This window comes from Bos javanicus, chromosome 12, assembly GCF_032452875.1.
Source record: "Bos javanicus breed banteng chromosome 12, ARS-OSU_banteng_1.0, whole genome shotgun sequence".
NCBI classification, from domain to species: domain Eukaryota; kingdom Metazoa; phylum Chordata; class Mammalia; order Artiodactyla; family Bovidae; genus Bos; species Bos javanicus.
In genome coordinates, this window is record NC_083879.1 from 74,712,613 (window position 1) to 74,734,743 (window position 22,131).

Consider the following 22,131-nt stretch of genomic DNA (forward strand, 5'->3'; position numbering starts at 1 on the left):
GCCAAGGCATAGGGCAAATGTCTAATAGAAAACAATAAAGTAAATGCAATCAGCCCTGATGGAGGAAATGTGGGGAGAGGGGTTCATTCTGGCTGGAGAACCAATTAATGGCTGAGGTATCATTTGTACACAGCCTCGAAAAGTGAACAGCAGCTGACCAGGGAAGATGGGAAGAAAGAGAGACCAATGTAAGCAAAGAAGGTTGAGCATTTAAGGTGCCATATTTAGGGAGACAATGAACTTGGCTGAAGTAATAGCTCTGGAAGCATAGAATCACTAAGTTTTATTGCTAGCAGGGACCTTGGATCCCAAACCATTCATTTTAGTAACAGATGTTAAAGGGAATTATGGCAGACACGTTTAGTAAGTCATGTTGCATTAATTCATGGAGAATCTGGAGTGTCACTTGAAAAGTCATGCCTTCTACCACAGATAATGGATATTTCTGTAAGTTTCTGAGTAGTAGAGTTGAATATATAGTTTTTCCTGTTTTGGAGCCTTCTATGGCAGTGAAAGTGAAGTTGCTCAGTCATGTCCGACTCTTTGCGACCCCATGAATTGTAGCCTACCAGGCTCCTCCAACCATGGAATTGTCCAGGCAAGAGTACTGGAGTGGGTTGCCATTTCCTTCTCCAAGGGATCTTCCTGACCCAGGGATCAAACCCAGGTCTTCTGCATTGCAGGCAGACACTTTACCATCTGAGCCACCTGGGAAGCCCTCTATGGCAGTGGTTCTGGATAAATATTTGGAGAGTTTGTAGACACATTGATTGCTGACTTACTTACACTCCCAAAGTTTCTGATTCAGCAGGTCTGGGTAGGGCCCAATAATATGCATTTATAACAGGTTCCCAGGTGATGCTGCGGCTGGTCTGGAAACGTCAGTTTGAGAATCATTGTTCTAGTGTGTAACTTGTTCAGATGCCAGGTCATGTCTGACTCTCTGCCACCCCATGAACTGCAGTACACCAGGCTTCCCTGTCTTTCACCATCTCCCTGAGTTTTCTGAAACTCATGTCCATTTCATCCTCTGTCACCCTCTGCTCCTCTTGCCCTCAATCTTTCCCAACCTCAGGGTCTTTTCCAATGAGTTGGTTTTTCACATCAAGTACCCATAGTATTGGAGCTTCAGCTTCAACATCAGTCCTTCTAATGAATATTCAGGGTTGATTTCCTTTAGGATTGACTGGTTTGATCTCCTCTCTCTCCTCTCCAAGGGACTCTCTAGAGTCTTCTCCAGCACCACAGTCCAAAAGCATCAATACTTCTGAGCTCAGTCTTCTCTATGGTCCAACTCTCACATCTGTACATGACTACTGGAAGAACCATAGCTTTGACTATATTGTCGGTAAAGTGATAGCTGTGTTAGTTGCTCAGTCATGTCCTACCGTTTGCAACCCATGGACTGTAGCCCACCAAGCTCCTCTGTCCATGGAATTCTCCAGGCAAGAATACTGGAGTGGGTTGCCATTTCCTCCTCTCAACTCTGGATGCCCATTCAAATCATTCAAGGAGCATTTAAAAATGACTGAGGCCTGTGCCCTATGGCAGACCCACTGACCCAGGAGAGGGGGCTACAGAAGAGCTGGAGGAGAATTTTTAAGGCTCAGGTCAGCCCTTTCCACATTTTCTCCTGTGTATGTATCAGCAGGAATGTGCAGATTTCGGATACAGATTCCTTTTGAGTAGATCAGAGTTGAGACTTGAGATGATATACTCCTAATAAGCTCCCAGCAGATGTTCACGCCGCTGGTCAAGGGACCACACTTTGAATAGCAAGCTCTAGAAATAGTCAACATTCTTCCTTTATTTTTTTTTTCCTTTTCACTTCTGCATTCAGTGGTTGATTCAGTCCTTCTTTTTCTGCTCCCAAAGCAACCTAATAACCTACCATTGCTTCCCTAGTGGCTCAGATGGTAAAGAATGTGCCTGTAATGCAAGAGACCTGGGTTCGATCCCTGGGTTGGGAAGATCCCCTTCAGAAGGGAATGGCAACCCATTCCCGCATTCTTGCCTGGAGAATCCCATGGGTAGAGGAGCCTGGTGGGCTACAGTCCATGTTACAAAGATTCGGACCTGACTGAGCTACTACCACTTTCCCAAAGCCCTATTTGAATTGTGCCTAAGGGAAAAAACCATTGGACTTCTCTGGCAATCTACTGGTTAAGACTCCGAATTGCCAACGCAGGGGACACAGGTTCGATCCTCAGCTGGGGAATTAAGATTCCACATGCCCCACAGAGTGGCCACAAAATAAACCAATGAAAAGAACCATAGCGTCCCGGAGTGAAGAACTTGTTTGGGTTTGGACGACAGCTGAGTTGACCAGGAGCTGGGACTCCGGACTAACTCCTGCTTGGCAGCATGGAGCCTGACGCAGTGCAGGTAAATGTGTGTATCTGTAGCCCAGACCTGGAGGTGTCCATCTGAAGCCTTCTGTTCCTACCAACTGCCAGGCTTGGCAGGACACCCACCTACTGGGGCTGGGCTGCCTCCAGCTCCTCCTTCCCTCCTCCCAAGCATCCCTGGCCCATCCTCCCACAGCCACTTGCTTTTCCTTTTTTTTTTGCACAAATTACTCTTTGTTATAAGCATAATTCCCAAAGAGAGCGTAAGAAGCTTTCTGGCATATCTATTAATCATGAAGGAGATTGAAAGCTGGAAATAAGGAACGGGAGAAAGAAATGTATAAAGTAAATGGAAAATGCCCATTAGAAATGAAGACCCTCTGACAGCCATCCCACCCTCCCCAACAACAGCACCTGCAAGCCTGTCCATTACCTGAAATGCCTCCTTCCTTTCTTTTGCATATATGGAGGAAGGGGGAAGAGGCCGGGGTGGTGGGGGAGAGACGGGCAGGAGGGTTTGTTCCCTTTTTTCTTCAGTAAATTCTGTTGACAACTTGAGGTGCTCTTGGCTAGAAAACTATCCTTGGAGGAGTAAAAATGAAAACATTCCGAGGCTGTAATGTGAATCTCCTACCCTTACAACTTTGGGTACATCCACGCTAGGACATCCAAATTATTTCAGTGGGAGGAAGATATCAGAGCAGGAACTGCATGGAGGTTATTGCACAAAGAAAGAAAACAGTCATTGTTTTGCTAAGCTGTGTTTACATTAGCAATAGCCCCTGGCCGAGTCCAACCCATGAGATTCTTCTTGGGACCTTGGGACATGACCACGGAGGACCGACAATTTATGTACTGACGATGTATGTCTGCAGTAGTTCCAAGAGCGACTTCCAAATGGACATGACTATAGACCAGCGCAGAGGGTGCGGAAATTCAGGCCAAGCGTGAGACGCTGTGACACTCACAAATTTGGGTCACTCTCTCAATTAGTTTAGCTCCTCATCTGTGTGAGCACAGAAACAAAAGCCACTTGGAGCCCTCGAGGGTTGGCAGAGCATCTTAAAATACCCTCCTAAAGAGGCAGTGCTGTAAATTCAAAACAGACTTCCAAAATAAACTCAGCAGGGCGCACTCTGTTGCCTCGCCAAGCCAGGCCTCTGTTCCCAGTTCTAGATGTTTGAAACCTCAACCCCGTGGACTGTTACAATCCTCCTCTATGAGCCGCTTCTCCTGGGAGGAATCAATCATTCCTAAACACAGTCAAGAATTCTGCCATTCCAGATGCAAGCTTTCAGGAACCCTGCCTACTCCCACCTCTGCCCACCCCCCCTAGTTATGATCCATCCTTCCCGGGGTGCAGGGAATTAGGTATACTCAGCTTGTGTGCTTGGAACCCCTGCATGCGTGAAGACCAGAATTTAACGTAGGAAGCTGATCAGGACTTCATTCCTGGTGACGTACAATAAAAACACAATTCTCTTAGAACCGAATCCAAACCCCGTCCTGTTTGTCTCCATCGTTTCTGCCACCAGAGCAAACTTTTCTGTTTTGGAGCATAAGTAGAGATCATCTGTTGTGCTTTAAAGTGGGTGTGTGTTTTTTTTTTTTTTTTTTAAAGGAGCTAATTCGGTTGTGCAATACCATGAAGAGGAGCCACTTGTAAATTCTATTTAGGTGTGTGTATGTTCTTCCCCTTGTGGCGGCGATGAATCATAGCCATCTCCCTGTTGTTATGTAACTTGGCACTTGCAGAAGGGTTCCCAGCCCCTGCCATCTACGCTCAGCCAGCACAAAGATCTCCGCTCTTGCCTACCCCCCTGACCTGGCCTTTCCCACATGGAAGAGAGTAGAGTAACCAACTCATCCGGGTTTGCCTGGGAGCCTCCTGGTTTTAACCCAAAGTCCTGTGTTCCCGAAACGACCCAGGCCCTCTTAGCTCCAGGCAAACCAGGCCAGATGTTCTCCCCAACAGGTGGGGCTTTGTGCCCATTTCTGTCCTCAGGAGAGGAGTGCGTGGTTAGCCCAATGGCTAACCCAATGGCTCTGGGTTCCACCTAAGCTTTCCTGCTCCAGCAGGAAGCCAAGAAGATCCATTCCCTGGGGGCCGGAGGCAGGTTTGTGGGGGGTGGGGGGCACAGCAGGGTCTGCTCTGGTCGTGGAGAGGAGGACAGCTGGCCCCCTCCAAGTGGAGCCATGCACAGGTGTTAAGGAGTCCCCTCTACCCAGGGAGGCCATGGCCCCGCAGGTGAAAGACTTGTAATTCTAGGGCATTGCAGTAGGGCTGGAGCCAGGAATCACTCTCTGTGGGGGTGAGAAGGTAGAGGGGATAGCGGAGGCGGGTCTGGAGACCAACTGGGCTCAAATATTACTCACACCACTTATTCATCCTTTTCCTGGGTGAGTTATGGAGTCTTCCTCAGCCTCAGTCTCCTGGTCATTAAAACATATAAAAATAAAAAAATAAAGCACAGACTGTGACTCTCAACCCTCAAACTTCCGGGTGGTATTTCCACATGTAAAGGCCATCAAACTCCCATTTCCTTTTCCCAGACTTCAGAATAAGGCAGTAGCCTTGGCTTTTTTTTACCAAGCCTGTGTTATCTCTAGAACAATATGGTGCACATTTAATGGACATAACCTATATGCAGTGTAATTAGGATGTGGAGAAATGTAGATTTATTTTTTGGTAACTGAATTAAATTTCCTCATGAGGCTTCATTTCCACTGCTAGAGGGGAAACTCTTGCAGATTGTTCAGCTTAAGACTAGACATTTCTTAGTTTAAATTCAGTCTATGGAAGCCTCTGTGCTTTCTTCTCTGGCAGATCAGGGTAGGTGTGGGCCACTGGCCTCAGCATGGGAGGTCGGGTCAGAGTCCTCCGTGGTAGCTCACCTGGGGTGTCCTGTCCAGCTGGGCTTTGGATGAAGGCCCCTGCACCTCTTGGGGCTGGTGGGTCCCTGGTGCCGGGCCCTTCAGTCTGCTGCTGAGTCCACGGTCCTGCTGCAACCTCAATCATGGGGCCCATGTACTCCTTCTTAGCCTGACCCCAGACCTCTGTGGAGCGCTGACCCTCTTGACATCTTGTCTGCCCTTCCCCACACTTAACGGAGAAGAATCAGTGAGAATGAACCAGGCTCTCTTTACCTAAGTGTTCGAGGCCACCATGTTTGCTCAGCACATAATGCAAGGTGCTCCAGTTCTTCCAGGGTTTCAAAAGCTGGTGGGCATAGGCCCTGAGGGTGATGGGGGCCCTCTTAGCCTATGGATGTTTTTTAACCTCTCATCCATCCCCTCCCTCCAAAACAATTTTGGTTAATAGGACCAAAGCCATTCAGGGACACTGATCCAATTCCAGGGCTCTTGCATGCCACACTTCTCTTGGTTCAAACACCAGCCCTTTCAGTGGAGAGGAAACTGCTTATATCATGTTTATAGATGGTCCTCAGTACTTCCCTGTTCTAGACTTACTGTAAAAATTCTATGGTCTGAGTCCTCCAAGCTTGACCTTTCAATCTTCCAAATGAAACCCTTTTCAACACAAAGCTAGCTCTTTCTTTTTCCTTTCCCACCCCTTCCCTTCCCCCTCTCTTTCTCTCTTCCTCCTTCCCTCAGCCTATCTCTCGCAAATCTGCTGTGCTTGGCATTCAAGCAATTGCTACTCTCTGTGTACTCATTAAAATAAAAACAACTGTCAGAGCAAATCAACCCCTAAACTTCTGTATATATCCTGGGCAGTTATGAAGTTCTGTCCAGACATGGTGGTGGGATTCCTAGACCAAAACAGTTCTGAGGCCTCAGAACACACACACACACACACACACACACACCCCAAAGTGGCCCATAAATAACCGGGAAAGGCCAGAGACCATATCATCAATTTCCCAATGTGTTGTTGTTTGTGCTGCTGTTTATGTGGCTGAGTTAAAATCCCTGGAGAGGCTCAGACTCTACTGCAGGCTAAGAACCACGTGCTCTGCTGTTCAGCTGGAAGAAACAGAGTGGGCAGAGAATCTTCATTCCTCAATGTGTAAATAAAATGAAGTTTTCCTACTGCCCTTGGATATTTTCACTGCAACTAAATATTTACCTACATTTCCCCAGAAAGCTACGAAGACACCAATTTACCTTCCAAAGACACGTTTTAAATTGTGCTGAAATGGCCAATTTTCTCCCAAGTTGACAAAAAAAAATCCATTCCATGTGGCTGGAATCAGGCCCACTGAAACTTTTCATCAAGAGCAAAATTAGCTTGCGTGCATATCAAAAACAGTTGGAAAGGACTGGCTATATTTTTCTGCACCAATATCATCAGACAAATGGCATTCTAGGCAATCAGTTGGCATTGTTTTTTGTTTTTTGGGTTTTTTGGTGGGGCAAAACCAGAAGGGGCCAACTTCAGCTGGCCCAAGAAACTTGTCCATCCTTTTGAATTCTACATTTGAATGTATAGTTTAAGTTCTTCTCCTTCTAAAGGCTGACATTGGAAGACTTTATGTGAGTGTTCTCTGAATCACTCGGCAAAGATTTATAGAAAACTTTCAGCATTGTGTTTGGCACTAGGAATTTCAAGATGACTTAGACCTGGCCTTCACACTTTAAGAGCTCACCTTAATGTCTGGTGCATGCATGAACACGGTACTCAGTCGTGTCTGATTCTTTGGGACCCAATGGACTGTAGCCCACGAGGCTCTTCTGTCCATGAAATTTTCCAGGCAAGAATACTGGAGTGGGTTGCCATTTCCTACTGCAGGAGATCTTCCTGACCCAGGGATCAAACCCACGTCTCTTGTGTCTCCTGCACTGGAAGGTGGATTCCTTACCACTAATACCCCTGGGAAACTAACATCTGGTAGAGGAAACAAATGTGGTCCCAGACATGTTCACACCGGGAGGACGATCGAGTTCACTTAGGATAGCTTGCAGCACTGCTTTGTCGCACGTTTCCAGGAGGATCACGTGTATGATTTTTCTCTGCCAATAGCACCCTTGGGTCCAATATATCACCTATGGGTGATAGCTGGAGAAGTGTCACATGGCTGCTCTGGGAGGAGTCACAGAAAGGCTTCACCGAGGATGAGACCCTTGAGTTGATAGAGGCGAGGAGTAGGTAGACAAGACGCTGCAAGGAATGACCCGGGTAGGGGGTAAAGTATAGACATGGCAAGACCAGAGTTAAGGACAGGAAGGAGTTGTGGCAGGAGATGAGGTGGAAGTGAAGGCAGAAGTCAGAAAGCAGTGTCCTTGTGTGCCAGATAAGGAGTTGAAGTGCATCCAGTTAGGCTAGAGAGCCTTAAAAGACTTTAAATATGGCAGTGACTTGCAGTTTTGAAGGTTCACCTTGAAAGTAACAGGGAAGATGGACTGACATAAGGAAAGGGTAGGGGGTGATCAGGGAGCTAAGTTAGGAGGCTACTGAAATAGCCCAGCAGAGAAGTGATGGAAATTTGAGTTAGGGTGATGAGGTGAACAATGATTCAAGACTCTTAGGAGCTGAAATTTATAGATGTAGGTGACTTCCAAGAAGTAAGGGACAAGCAAAGGGAGTTGCTGGGGAAGAAGCCATGTGGGTGGATCATAAATCACTTCTTCTCACCCGGAGACCCAGAATGAAGGTAACACTGTGGTTTTGAGGTGTATTGAATCAGAAACTGAGGCCACCAGAAGGGTTGTAGACATAGGTCTGGAGTGGAAGAGAGATGTCTGGGCCACAAAAAGCAATTTAGAGCCATCAATGTTGAGAGTATGTTGGAAGATATCCCCCAAATTCCTGATTTCTCCCTTCTCTCCACTCTGAAGTGACCTCTGATGAACCTGCCTGATGATTGAGCTTTTTCAAGGCCATCACTTGGAATCTGTTCAGTCTTAGCTGTCAGATTGAATTACCACTTACATGGCCCTCTACCTGATTATCACAACTCCAAGTCCCCTCCTAAGGTTTCTCTGCACTTCTCTTTTCCTGATTGCTTCTAGTTAAATAGTTGAATAGACTTCCTCATGGGCTCTGGTCCAGCATAATGCAGTGAAAAGATCAGAAGTCCATGTGGTTTTGTCCAAATGATTAAACTTCTCTGAGGCTCAGTTTACTTACCTTTGCCAGCAATTGTAATGATAACTGGAGCATGATTCTTTTTTGAAATTTAAATGAGATGAATTGTAACAATGTTTAGCACACACATTAACAGATGCTCAACAAACAGGAGACGGGTTCATTCATCAATCTTGTAAGTCAGAATCTGTTAAAGCTGGGAGAAAACTTCAAGACTCTCTCACCTGATCCCCCAAATTAAAGAGGAGAGAGCTGGGCCCTGGAGAATGAAAATGACTTGACAAGATAACATAGCCAGTTGTTGCCACATGCTCATGTTTAACTCTATACCATGTTTCTTTCTTCAGTTTGTTTTAGAAGAGTCTCTGGCTTCTCCTATAGCACCTTGGACTTCTTGGGGAGATAGGAAAACAAGATTGGATTAGCTATCCTTTGCTGCATAATAAATTATCACTACCTTAATGATAGGGGGCTTCCCTGGTGACTCAGATGGCAAAGAGTCTACCTGCAATGCAGGAACTGTGGGTTCGATCCCTGGGTCGGGAAGATCCCCTGGAGAAGGGAATGGCAACCCACTCCAGTATTCTTGCCTGGAGAATTCCATGGACAGAGGAGCCTGGCGGGCTACAGTCTGTGGGGTCGCACAGAGTCTGAGCGACAGCACACACACATAATGGCCCAATCCAGTGTGGGCCTATCAGTCCACAGTTTCTGTGAGTCAGACGTCCAGGCACAGTTTGGCTAGTACTCTGCTCAGGGTCTCGGAAGGCTACAGTCCAGGTGTGTTGGCCAGACGGTGTTCTCATATAGAGTCTCACATAGGGAAGAACGTGCCTGGCAGTCTCCCCCAGGTTGCTGGCAGAATTTATCTCCTCATTGTTATAGGATTAAAGTGCCCCTTTTCTCGCTGGCCATCATCTGGGGGCCACTCAAGGTTAATAACCATCTGGCCCCCTCCCAAGGCCTTCACAGCATAGCGTCTCACTCTACAAAGACAGCCAGAGACAGTCGCTGCTGATCTGCGAGCAAGCCGTGTACGGACAGTTATGGGACATAATGACAGGTGGTGGCTGGTGGTTTAGTCACTAAGTCATGTCCGACTTCATAGACTTGTCAAGACCTCATGGACTGTCGCCCGCCAGGCTCCTCTGTCCATGGGATTCTCCAGGCAAGAATACAAAAGTGGGTTGCCATTTCCTTCTCCAGATAATGTCAGGAGTGATGTCACATTGCTTTGCCTTATTCCATTGGCTACCAGCAAGTCTGGGTCCCACTCACACCTTGAGAGGCAGGGATGATGCAGGGTGTGACACCAGGGGTCGGAGTTCGTGGGGTCATCTTGGAATTCTGCTCTCTGTGTGGGTCACAGGAGTCACAGTAAGGGTGTGGTAGAGCACAGTCCAGTTGGTCATCTAATCATAGCCCAAGGCATGGCACTGATTTCAAGGGAACTGGACCTGCAAGGGCTCCAGCATGACTGCGGGAGCCAGACCCCAGGTGTCCTCCAGAGACTCTGTCAGATCCACTGTTGCACCAAAGATCAGGGTGATGCTCTTGGAGAAGACAGTATGTGTGTGTACACACGTATGTGGGCTTCGCTGATGGCTCAGTGGTAAAGCATCCACCTGCCAATGCAGGAGACGCAGGTTCAATCCCTGAGTTGGGAGGATCCCCTGGAGAAGGAAATGGCAACCCACTCCAGTATCCTTGCCTGGAGAATCCCATGGACAGAGGAGCCTGGCGGGCTACAGCCCATGGGGTCATAAAGAGTCAGATATGACTGAAACAACTAGTAACAACACAGGTATGTATGTGCATGTGTGTGTGTATGTGCTATACATGTACATGTGTGTTTGTGTGTGTGAGAGAGAGACAGAAGGGGCCCCATTCCTGAGAGTGCACCCAAAGGCACCGCCTGCCATTCCTGCAACTGTCTGAAGTGGCTTTTTCCTGAATTGTTGGTACACTCTGTGACATGAATCACGCTGCCTCTTTATTAAAAATCCATCTTCTCCAGCTGAGACAAAGCAAATATTTACCCATCTCTACCTCTGGTCCCAGCCCCGCCAAATGCCTGTGCCTTCTCTGCAGAGCCATCCACCCCCATGGGGTACAGCTGAAAGAAGGAAGATGGTGTCCCCCTCAATGCTTCTGGGGACAGAAACCCTGGAAGGTGCTTTCCTGATCTCCAGACTCCTGCCTGCAGTGACATCTGCCCGCCCCTGCCAGACCAGTCTTCCTGAAATACCGCTCCCACCAGGCTACTCACTTGCTCTGCCTGCTTGAGGAATGCCTCATCTTTCCCTTTAAGATCTATCAAGGTCTGTAACCCCTCCACTCACCACCTCTTCCCCTGCCCACTGGAATTTCCTACTCAGCACCCAGGGCACGTCATACCAGGGTATGAACCAGACCAGCTGCCGTCTCCCTTCCAACCATTGGTTCTGCTCTCATCCCACCCAAGTCCCCTCCTCATCCCACCAACTGTCGAAAGCATGGCATCTTTCAAACCCCACCTCCAGTCCCACCACCTCCCCTGCCACCCCGTAAGCACCAATCTGTACCAACTCTGACCTCTCCTGGCGTTTGCTGCCTGAACCTAAGGACCTGTCTTAGGCAACTTATTGTGTTGCGTTCTTATTTGATTATTCCATTGAAATGTAGTTCGCCTCTCTAGTGAGAGTATAAGTATCTTGAGGGTGAAATCGACACTTTCCCAATTTTTCTTTCTTTCTCTCTTTTACTTTCCTTTCCTTTCCGTTGTGTTTAAAGTGTGAGCGATGGGGCTGGATGGGTCCGTATTTAAATCTTAACCCCACCCCTTTCCACCTGGGTGGAACCTCTGCAATACTCATTTTCTTACGTTTAAGTGGGGATGATAACTGTCTCATGTGGTCACTGAGAGAAGCCAGTAACATAATGTGTGAAGAAATGAATGTCCATACATGTGCTGACGCACAGTAAGTATACAAGGAACGCAAAGTACTATGGAATCTTGCTGTTGTTGTTTAGTCGCTGAGTGTGACTCTTTGAGACCCCATGGACTGTAGCCCGCCAGGCTCCTCTGTCCATGGGATTTCCCAGGCAAGAATACTGGAATGGGTTGTTATTTCCATCTCCAAGGGATCTTCCCAACCCAGGGATCGAACCAAAGTCTCCTGAAATTGGCAGGCAGCTTCTTTACCGCTGAGCCATATGAAATCGTTCAGTTCAGTTCAGTCGCTCAGTCGTGTCCGACTCTTTGCGACCCCATGAATCGCAGCACACCAGGCCTCCCTATCCATCACCAACTCCCAGAGTTCACACAGACTCACGTCCATCGAGTCAGTGATGCCATCCAGCCATCTCATCCTCTGTCATCCCCTTATCCTCTTGCGCCCAATCCCTCCCAGCATCAGAGTCTTTTCCAATGCGTCAACTCTTCGCATGAGGTGGCCAAAGTACTGGAGTTTCAGCTTTAGCATCATTCCTTCCAAAGAAATCCCAGGGCCTATCTCCTTCAGAATGGACTGGTTGGATCTCCTTGCAGTCCAAGGGACTCTCAAGAGTCTTCACCAACACCACAGTTCAAAAGCATCAATTCTTCAGCACTCAGCCTTCTTCACAGTCCAACTCTCACATGCATACATGACCACAGGAAAAACCATAGCCTTGACTAGATGGACCTTTGTGGGCAAAGTAATGTCTCTGCTTCTGAATATGCTATCTAGGTTGGTCATAACTTTCCTTTCAAGGAGTAAGCGTCTTTTAATTTCATGGCTGCAGTCACCATCTGTAGTGATTTTGGAACTCAAAAAAATAAGGTCCAACACTGTTTCCACCGTTTCCCATCTATTTCCCATGAAGTGATGGGACCGGATGCCATGATCTTAGTTTTCTGAATGTTGAGCTTTAAGCCAACTTTTTCACTCTCCAATTTCACTTTCATCAAGAGGCTTTTTAGTTCCTCTTCACTTTCTGCCATAAGGGTAGTGTCATCTGCATATCTGAGGTTATTGATATTTCTCCTGGCAATCTTGATTCCAGCTTGTGTTTCTTCCAATCCAGCATTTCTCATGACTCTGCATATAAGTTAAATAAGCAGGGTGACAATATGCAGCCTTGACATACTCCTTTTTCTATTTGGAACCAGTCTGTTGTTTCATGTCCAGTTCTAACTGTTGCTTCCTGACCTGCATACAGATTTCTCAAGAGGCAGGTCAGGTGGTCTGGTATTCCCATCTCTTTCAGAATTTCCCACAGTTTATTGTGATCCACACAGTCAAAGGCTTTGGCATAGTCAATAAAGCAGAAATAGATGTTTTTCTGGAACTCTCTTACTTTTTCCATGATCCAGCGTATGTTGACAATTTGATCTCTGGTTCCTCTGCTTTTCTAAAACCAGCTTGAACATCAGGAAGTTCATGGTTCACATATTGCTGAAGCCTGGCTTGGAGAATTTTGAGCACTACTTTACTAGCATGTGAGATGAGTGCAATTGTGCAGTAGTTTGAGAATTCTTTGGCATTGCCTTTCTTTGGGATTGGAATGAAAACTGACCTTTTCCAGTCCTGTGGCCACTGCTGAGTTTTCCAAATTTGCTGGCATATTGAGTGCAGCACTTTCACAGCATCCTCTTTCAGGGTTTGGAATAGCTCAACTGGAATTCCATCACCTCCACTAGCTTTGTTCGTAGTGATGCTTTCTAAGGCCCACTTGACTTCACATTCCAGGATGTCTGGCTCTAGGTGAATGATCACACCATCATGATTATCTGGGTCGTGAAGATCTTTTTGTACAGTTCTTCTGTGTATTCTTGCCACCTCTTCTTAATATCTTCTGCTTCTGTTAGGTCCATACCATTTCTGTCCTTTATCGAGCTCATCTTTGCATGAAATGTTCCCTTGGTATCTCTAATTTTCTTGAAGAGATCTCTAGTTTTTCCCATTCTGATGTTTTCCTCTATTTCTTTGCATTGATTGCTGAGGAAGGCTTTCTTATCTCTCCTTGCTATTCTTTGGAACTCTGCATTCAGATGCTTATATCTTTCCTTTTCTCCTTTGCTTTTCACTTCTCTTCTTTTCACAGCTATTTGTAAGGCCTCCCCAGACAGCCATTTTGCTTTTTTGCATTTCTTTTCCATGGGGATGGTCTTGATCCCTGTCTCCTGTACAATGTCAGGAACCTCATTCCATAGTTCATCAGGCACTCTATCTATCAGATCTAGGCCCTTAAATTTATTTCTCACTTCCACTGTATAATCATAAGGGATTTGATTTAGGTCATACCTGGATGGTCTAGTGGTTTTCCCTACTTTCTTCAATTTAAGTCTGAATTTGGCAATAAGGAGCTCATGATCTGAGCCACAGTCAGCTCCTGGTCTTGTTTTTGTTGACTGTATAGAGCTTCTCCATCTTTGGCTGCAAAGAATATAATCAGTCTGATTTCGGTGTTGACCATCTGGTGATGTCCATGTGTAGAGTCTTCTCTTATGTTGTTGGAAGAGGGTGTTTGCTATGACCAGTGCATTTTCTTGGCAAAACTCTATTAGTCTTTGCCCTGCTTCATTCCATATTCCAAGGCCAAATTTGCCTGTTACTCCAGGTGTTTCTTGATTTCCTACTTTTGCATTCCAGTCCCTATTAAGGAAAAGGACATCTTTTTTGGGTGTTAGTTCTAAAAGGTCTTATAGGTCTTCATAGAACCATTCAACTTCAGCTTCTTCAGCATTACTGGTTGGGGCATAGACTTGGATTATTGTGATACTGAATGGTTTGCCTTGGAAATGAACAAAGATCATTCTGTCATTTTTGAGATTGCATCCAAGTACTGCATTTCGGACTCTTTTGTTGACCATGATGGCTACTCCATTTCTTCTGAGGGATTCCTGCCCGCAGTAGTAGATATAATGGTCATTTGAGTTAAATTCACCCATTCCAGTCCATTTTAGTTCAGTGATTCCTAGAATGTTGACATTCACTCTTGCCATCTCTTGTTTGACCACTTCCAATTTGCCTTGATTCATGGACCTGACATTCCAGGTTCCTATGCAATATTGCTGTTTACAGCATCGGACCTTGCTTCTATCACCAGTCACATCCACAGCTGGGTATTCTTTTTGCTTTGGCTCCATCCCTTCCTTCTTTCTGGAGTTATTTCTCCACTGATCTCCAGTAGCATATTGGGCACCTAATGACCTGGGGAGTTCCTCTTTCAGTATCTTATCATTTTGCCTTTTCATACTGTTCATGGGGTTCTCAAGGCAAGAATACAGAAGTGGTTTGCCATTCCCTTCTCCAGTGGACCACATTCTGTCAGATCTCTCCACCATGACCCGCCCTCTTGGGTTGCCCCATGGGCATGGCTTAGTTTCACTGAGTTAGACAAGGCTGTGGTCCTAGTGTGATTAGATTGACTGGTTTTCTGTGAGTATGGTTTCAGTGTGTCTGCCCTCTGATGCCCTCTTCCAACACCTACCGTCCTACTTGGGTTTCTCTTACCTTGGGCGTGGGGTATCTCTTCACGGCTGCTCCAGCAAAGCGCAGTCACTGCTCCTTACCTTGGATGAGGGGTATCTCCTCACCACCGCCCTTCCTGACCTTCAACGTGGGATAGCTCCTCTAGGCCCTCCTGCGCCCGTGCAGCCACCGCTCCTTGGACACTGCATAATGATCATTTCTGTTTAATCCAACAAGAAATATTTGAGCACCTGCCATGAGCCCCATAACTATGCTTAGGTGATGGAGAGATGACAGAAAGCCAAATGAGCATGCTCATCTATCTGCCCTATAAAGGCTCTTAAGGCTTCCAGGAGTCTCTAGATAATGACCTGAAGACTTTCACTTTCACTCACTTTGTCTCTTTTAGGTCTTTGGGCCATGTTCTAGAGAAAAGAGGCAAAGTGAGTGAAAGGGAAAGTCACTCAATCACTCTTTGTGACCTCACGGACTGTAGCCCGCCAGGCTCCTCTGTCCATGGAATTCTCCATGGAATACTGGAGTGGGTAGCCATTCCCTTCTCCAGGAGATCTTCCCAAGCCAAGGACTGAACCCAGGTCTCCCGCATTGTAGGCGGATTCTTTACCAACTGAGTCACCAGAAAGTAGATAGCAATTGTTTTCTAAAAATTGACTGGAGTTCCCGGACAACGACTTCACTGGGAACAGCCCTTTCAGTGCATGGTGAATGCCCACTTGCATTCCCAAGGAGAGCAGCACAGGGGTCTCAACTGTGGGACGTTGTCCATCGCTCCTCACGACCCCTGAGGCCGCTGGTGTGATGAACTGTTACTGAGACGACAGGTGAGTCCTTCCCCTTCTGCCGCAGGTGCAGAGAGGAAGGTGAGGACGGGTTCACCACCTCCGGAGGAGGAGAGAGAGGAAGCTGCCGGCTTTCTCATTGGCAACAACTGGCTTAGTGGACATCTCTCAGAGAAGAAATCTCGTCTGCCTTTGGGAATTTCATCATGCAGCATTTCATTTCAATACTCAATACTCTAGGCACTCTGCACTCCGTCAAAGGAGAAAGCAAAGAATTCTCCCACTTGCAAATTTACCCTGATGGGAGTTGATGTGTGAGGTTTCCCACTTTATTGAGCCACCCACCAAAGGCAGCAGAGAAAGCCTGAATTCCTCTACAAGCTCAGGTGCAAGCCAAACAACCCAGATAAACATTTACGGTTCAGCTTGAAGATCGTTTCCCCAAGTCCCATTTTTAACTTGGGGATTTTAACAAGTGCAGGGGCATCTTGTCAAGATGCTGATCCCCTTGGGTTGGGGCATGTGCTCTTCAGTTTAGGCATCAACTCCCAGAGGAAGGACTTGTTCACTCAGCTCACACCTTTTTGTTATTGTTTATTGCTAAGCCATGTCTTACTCTTTTGTGACCCCATGGACTGTAGCCCGCCAGGCTCCTCTGTCCATGGGATTTTCCAGGCAAGAAGACTGGAGTGGGTTGCCATTTCCTTCTGTAAGGCATCCTCCCAACCCAGGGATCGAACTCCAGTCGATTTTTACATCTCCTGCATGCAAGACAGATTCTTAACCACTGGATCACAGGGGCATCCTGTCCTTTGTTTTTCCATTAAACTCTCATGGGAGAAGGTGAGGGAAAGCCACCGGAAGCTACAGTTTTATGGGGGTTTCCCTGATGGCTCCGTGGGAAAGAATTCAACCTACCTGCCAATATGCAGGAGACATGGGTTTGATTCCTGGGCTGGGAAGAAACCCAGGAGAAGGAAATGGCAACCCACCCCAGGATTCTTGCCTGGGAAATCCTATGGACAGAGGAGCCTGGTGGGCTATGGTCCATGAGGTTGCACAAGAGTCAGACACAGATTCTTTACCAGCTGAGCCACCAGAGAAGCCCAATAATACTGGAGTGGGTGGTCTATCCCTTCTCCAGGGGATCTTCCCGACCCCAGAATTGAACTGGGGTCTTCTGCATTGCAGGCAGATTCTTCGCGAAATGAGCTATGAGGAAAGCCCAACAACAACAACAGGAACTCTCAAACCCAACCTGACCCAAGGATGGGTTAGGGATGGGAGTAGAGAGCAGCTAAAATGGAAACTGTCTTTCCTTCAATGCCACAGGGCTGGGGTGCAGAATTTCAGGGTGCAGAAATTCTGGTGCAGAATTTCCTCCTATTCTTCTGCACCATATGACCACAGAGTAGAAGGGGTTTCAAGGGGTCAGAGTCTCCTTCTCCACCTCCAGGCCCCGTAGCAGACACGACCTGAATCCAGCAGATTTAAGGGCGATGTGGTTTAATGGGTCATTTATGACACAAACTGACCTAGGAACCAGCCAAGACAGGGGCAGGAAAACAGAACATCACCAAATGCCTGAGGCACGCATCGGTGTCCCCAGCATGGGGGTGCTCAGTGGACCAGGCACAAGGCAGAGGGCTTTCCCACTCTCTGAAACGAGTGCTTTCTCCACGTCTCCTGCAACGGCAGGAGGATCCTTTACCACTGAGCCACCAGGGAAGCCCACCCACACTTACTGGGTATTGATTCCTCCACAACATTAGTGATCATCCTACATGAACATCTCCAGGAGCTCCGCAAACAGCTGCATCTTGAGACATTCTTCCAGATCTTCCCAGCTGGCAAAGAGAACACATAGGGCAGGTACGTTGAATTCTTTCCCACGGAGCCATCAGGGAAACCCCCATAAAACTGTAGCTTCCAGTGGCTTTCCCTCACCTTCTCCCATGAGAGTTTAATGGAAAAACAAAGGACAGGATGCCCCTGTGATCCAGTGGTTAAGAATCTGCCTTGCATGCAGGAGACGTAAGTTCCGTCCCTGGTTGGGGAACTAAGATCCCAAATGCCATGCAGCAACTAAGCCTGAGAGCCGCAACTACTGAGCCCTCACACCACGACTGCGGAGTCCTTGTGTGGCAACTTAAGATCCCGCATGATGCAACAGAGATCCTGTGTACCACAAGCAGGACCCGAGGCAGCCAAATAAATAAAGAAACTCAATTATAAAAGCAATGCAATTAAAAAAATAACAAAGGACAAATAAATGGTTCCTTACCTCATTGCAGGGTTTAGTAACAGTGGCACACTCTAAACACACACTGATATCCTCTTTCTGTGTGGCCGGTTCTCTGCTAAGCACTTGTTATGTATTGAGTGGCCCAGAAACCCTACCAGCGAAGTACTGTTATTACTGGTAGTTCTTGATGAGGAAACAGGGCCCAGGGATGCTAAATTAGGTATCCAGGAGCATGGAGCCAGGCAGTAAGAGAGCCAGAGTGTGAATGCCAGTCTCCTGATATACATCCATATGCTTAAGTACCAGGCTGTGTCACTCCGTGAGTTTAAAGAAAAAGTCTCCCCAAATTCCTCTTTTTTTTAAAAAATTAATTTTATTTTTAAACTTTACATAATTGTATTAGTTTTGCCAAATATCAAAATGAATCCACCACAGGTATACATGTGTTCCCCATCCTGAACCCTCCTCCCTCCTCCCTCCCCATACCATCCCTCTGGGTCGTCCCAGTGCATCAGCCCCAAGCATCCAGTATCGTGCATCGAACCTGGACTGGCATCTCATTTCATACATGATATTTTACATGTTTCAATGCAATTCTAATGAGGTGGATGAAACTGGAGCCTATTATACAGAGTGAAGTAAGCCAGAAAGAAAAACACCAATACAGTATACTAACGCATATATATGGAATTTAGAAAGATGGTAACAATAACCCTGTGTATGAGACAGCAAAAGAGACACTGATGTATAGAACAGTCTTGTGGACTCTGTGGGAGAGGGAGAGGGTGGGAAGATTTGGGAGAATGGCATTGAAACAAATTCCTCTTTTTATTTGGTTTCTTCATCATTTTGCATACAGTTTTCATTTATTTGTGTTCTCTGGCCTGTTTCCTGTCCTCTTTCCTCCCATCCAACCAAAGATTAGATGTTATTCATTAGGTTACTCTTAACTACAGCTGTCATATAACCAGTCAATCCTAAAGGAAATCAACCCTGAATATACATTGGAAGGACTGATGCTGAGGCTGAAGCCCAAATACTTTGTCCACCTGATGCAAAGAACTGACTCATTGGAAAAGACCCCGATGCTGGGAAAGATTGAAGGCAGGAGGAGAAGGAGACAACAGAGGATGAGACGGTTGGATGGCATCACCAACTCGATGGATGTGAGTTTGAGTAAGCTCCAGGTATTGGTGATGGACAGGGAAGCCTGGCGTGTTGCAGTTCATGGTCCATGGGGTCGAAAAGAATTGGACACGACTGAGTGACTGAACTGAACAGATAGCTGTCATGGTGGACGGAGGCACTGGAAATCTATGAATGCTTGTATCTCTTACTTATTCCTACCAATCACATGGTGAGCATGGGAGACAGAGAGTAATAGTCTGAGGGTCTAGCCCAGTGTGTCGGGTTCGAGGAAGTGAAGGACAGTGAGGCCTGGGAAGGACTTGCTGAGGGAGATTTCAGCCTGGACTTAGGTCTGGTACAAGCACAGAAAAGCCGGCCAATGGGCAGTTCCTCCGGCTGGTTTGGGTGTTGAGGAGTGGACTTTCAAAATACCTTAACCTGATTCATCTTCACATCACAGAAGGTGGGACATGTGGATCCCACCGCAATTTGCTCTGAAGCAGACAACAACATCAATGAAGTCATTTTGCCCAAAATGTTTGAACTGGGTTTTATCTAACTCCCAGCTTACAGGAAACACAGGGGCTAGAAACCCAGGTAAATGACTCAAGGAGCAAGTAATGAGACAAATCCAGAAGGCGGGACATTCCACAGGACCCCTGCCAGTCACCTCTGCTGGTTGATAACATGAAAATAAAAATGTACAGGGAGGAGGTGTGGTGGTGCTCTGCAAGATTCAAAAAGAACAAAGAAATGGAACAACCAAACACAATTTGTGGACCTTGATTGAAGGCTGCTTTGAATACATGAGTCATAAAAACACATTTGGGAGACAATAGGGGAGATTTGAATAAGGAACAAGAACTGCAAAAGATGCAGGAATTATTGGTAATTCTGGTAGGTATAGCAAAGGGATGGTGATTATATAGAAAAATGTCTTTAGTTTCTAGAGATGGATGCTGCTGAAGTCCTCAGAAGGAAAATGCTATGATGTCTGAAATTTACTTGAAATACAACATCAAAACATGAAGCACAGAATGTTAATAATCGTTCATTGTTGGTGATGGGTGCACGGCTTCACTGTACTATCGTGACTATGATACATCTAATGAAATGGAAAATTACCACCTTGGTTTGGCAGTGTAAAAGCAACGCAGTGATTTATAAGACCTATTTATGGGATAACTGCCACATGTACAATGGCTATTAGGCATATTGTGAATATGTCAGATTCATTTCAGTGAGCCTTTTTAAGTTCAAAAGCATCATGGACAGAGAAGCCTGGTGGGTTACGGTCCATAGGGTCACAAGGAGTAGGACATGACTGAAGCTACGTACCATGCACACACGTACTCAAGTGCCCTTAGGTGCTGTCGGAGTGGAGCAGGAAGAGCCTTCTTGTGTGTTGTGGTCCAGCTTATGGACCACACAGAGGGAACCTTGTCTAAGGCTCTGTGGGCTGCATGGCCCTCCACTGGGCAGATCTGAGATGATGCCAGTGGTCACCTCCTTCAGGACAAGGAGTAGCAGCCCCCGAATCTCAGAGGGAAGATGCCGTTTCCCATTCTACCGGCTGTCGTCTCCTCCTCTGCCCTTCTTACCTCTCCTTACTGTTTTCTCATGAGGTCTTAACATCCATCAACTTTCTTACATAGAAGCTGGACCCATTCTCCTGCTCCTCTTCCAGTTACGTGGAATCTACCGTTTAGCCCTTATCCAAGTCAGCACCACTTCCTAGTGCCTTCCACAATTTCCCCCCATCCTTTTTGAAGCTTTTCTCATTGACTTTGTACAACTCATCCTGTTTTTTACTCGGCTTACGGATTTTATCATGATTTATACTGCGGTTTTCTGTTTGACAACTTTTTTTTTTCTTTTACTGGTACCATCTGCCTCTTTGATGAGAGTTGGTGATATACCTACAGATTCACACAAACACATACCCGTACACCTTTGGCGAATGTCAAATTTGAGATTATTCATGTACTAAGTGACACTTAGGAAAAGGCTTGCAAAAGGTGAATTGCTTGTCAAAACCACACTGTCTATTTAGTATCAGTTGGTGAGTTTCATTTCTGTCTGCCTTCATGGTAATTTCGTCCCAGTGGTAAGAGCCACTCACCTTCCCTGACTGCTGAATTCTTCATCCACTGCCTTTATGTTCAAACCTGGTTTGTTTGGGGTAATTTAGGTTTCGAGCATTCTTCTCTTGTTAGAATCTGTAATGCCTTTCCTAAATTGAAATTCTTCCTTCAGGGAGCCAAGAGCTCTGATGCTTCTAAATTTACATCTGGGTAACAGATTTGCTACAGAGTTGGAATACAGGGGAACAAATTCATTGTTTCAGAAATTTTACAAAGAGTTACATTCCTCAAGGTCTCATCCAGCGAGTTCTGTCATCGGGGACAGATGGTCGACTTTAAGGATGATCAGGAAGTTTCAGAAACATGACATAATGTTTATCTCTCTTAAGATTTTTCTTTTTGGTTTGACTTCTGAGAAACACTCCCTGTGCTCATCTCATTCTCTGTCTTTGGTAGATTCTTATAAAAAAGAATGTCTGGAAAGGCTTTTGCATTATCTTTTATAAAGAAAATGTGTTTACTTCTGATATATTGACTATCCTTTACCATTTTTAGATCACAAAACCTCAGGGTTTTTTTCTCTTATGAAAAATAACTTGCTTTATTTAGCATGAACCAATAAACCATGAGCTCTCTGAAAAGCACTGTTATAGAAAAACAACCCAAACATAATCATTTTGACCCAAGTTATGATCAGAATTGTCCTTTATACCTGTCCTACACCTGACATTTCAATTCCAGTTCTAGCTGCAGTCTCATAACTGCTTACTTTCCTGAGTTTTCTCCTACGATGACATTTAATAGAATGGGTCTGGTAACATGATGTATGTTTCTGAAATGCAAATCAATCTTCAACCATCTTCATACACGTAGAAAATGCCCCCACACTCAACTATGTCAACTTTGAGGAATTAGTGTTTATTTAGAGACATGGGCTCCCCTGATGGCTCAGATGGTTAAGAGTGAAGTGAAAGTTGCTCAGTTGTGTCCTATTATTTGTGACCCCATGGACTATACATACCATGGAATTCTCCAGGCTG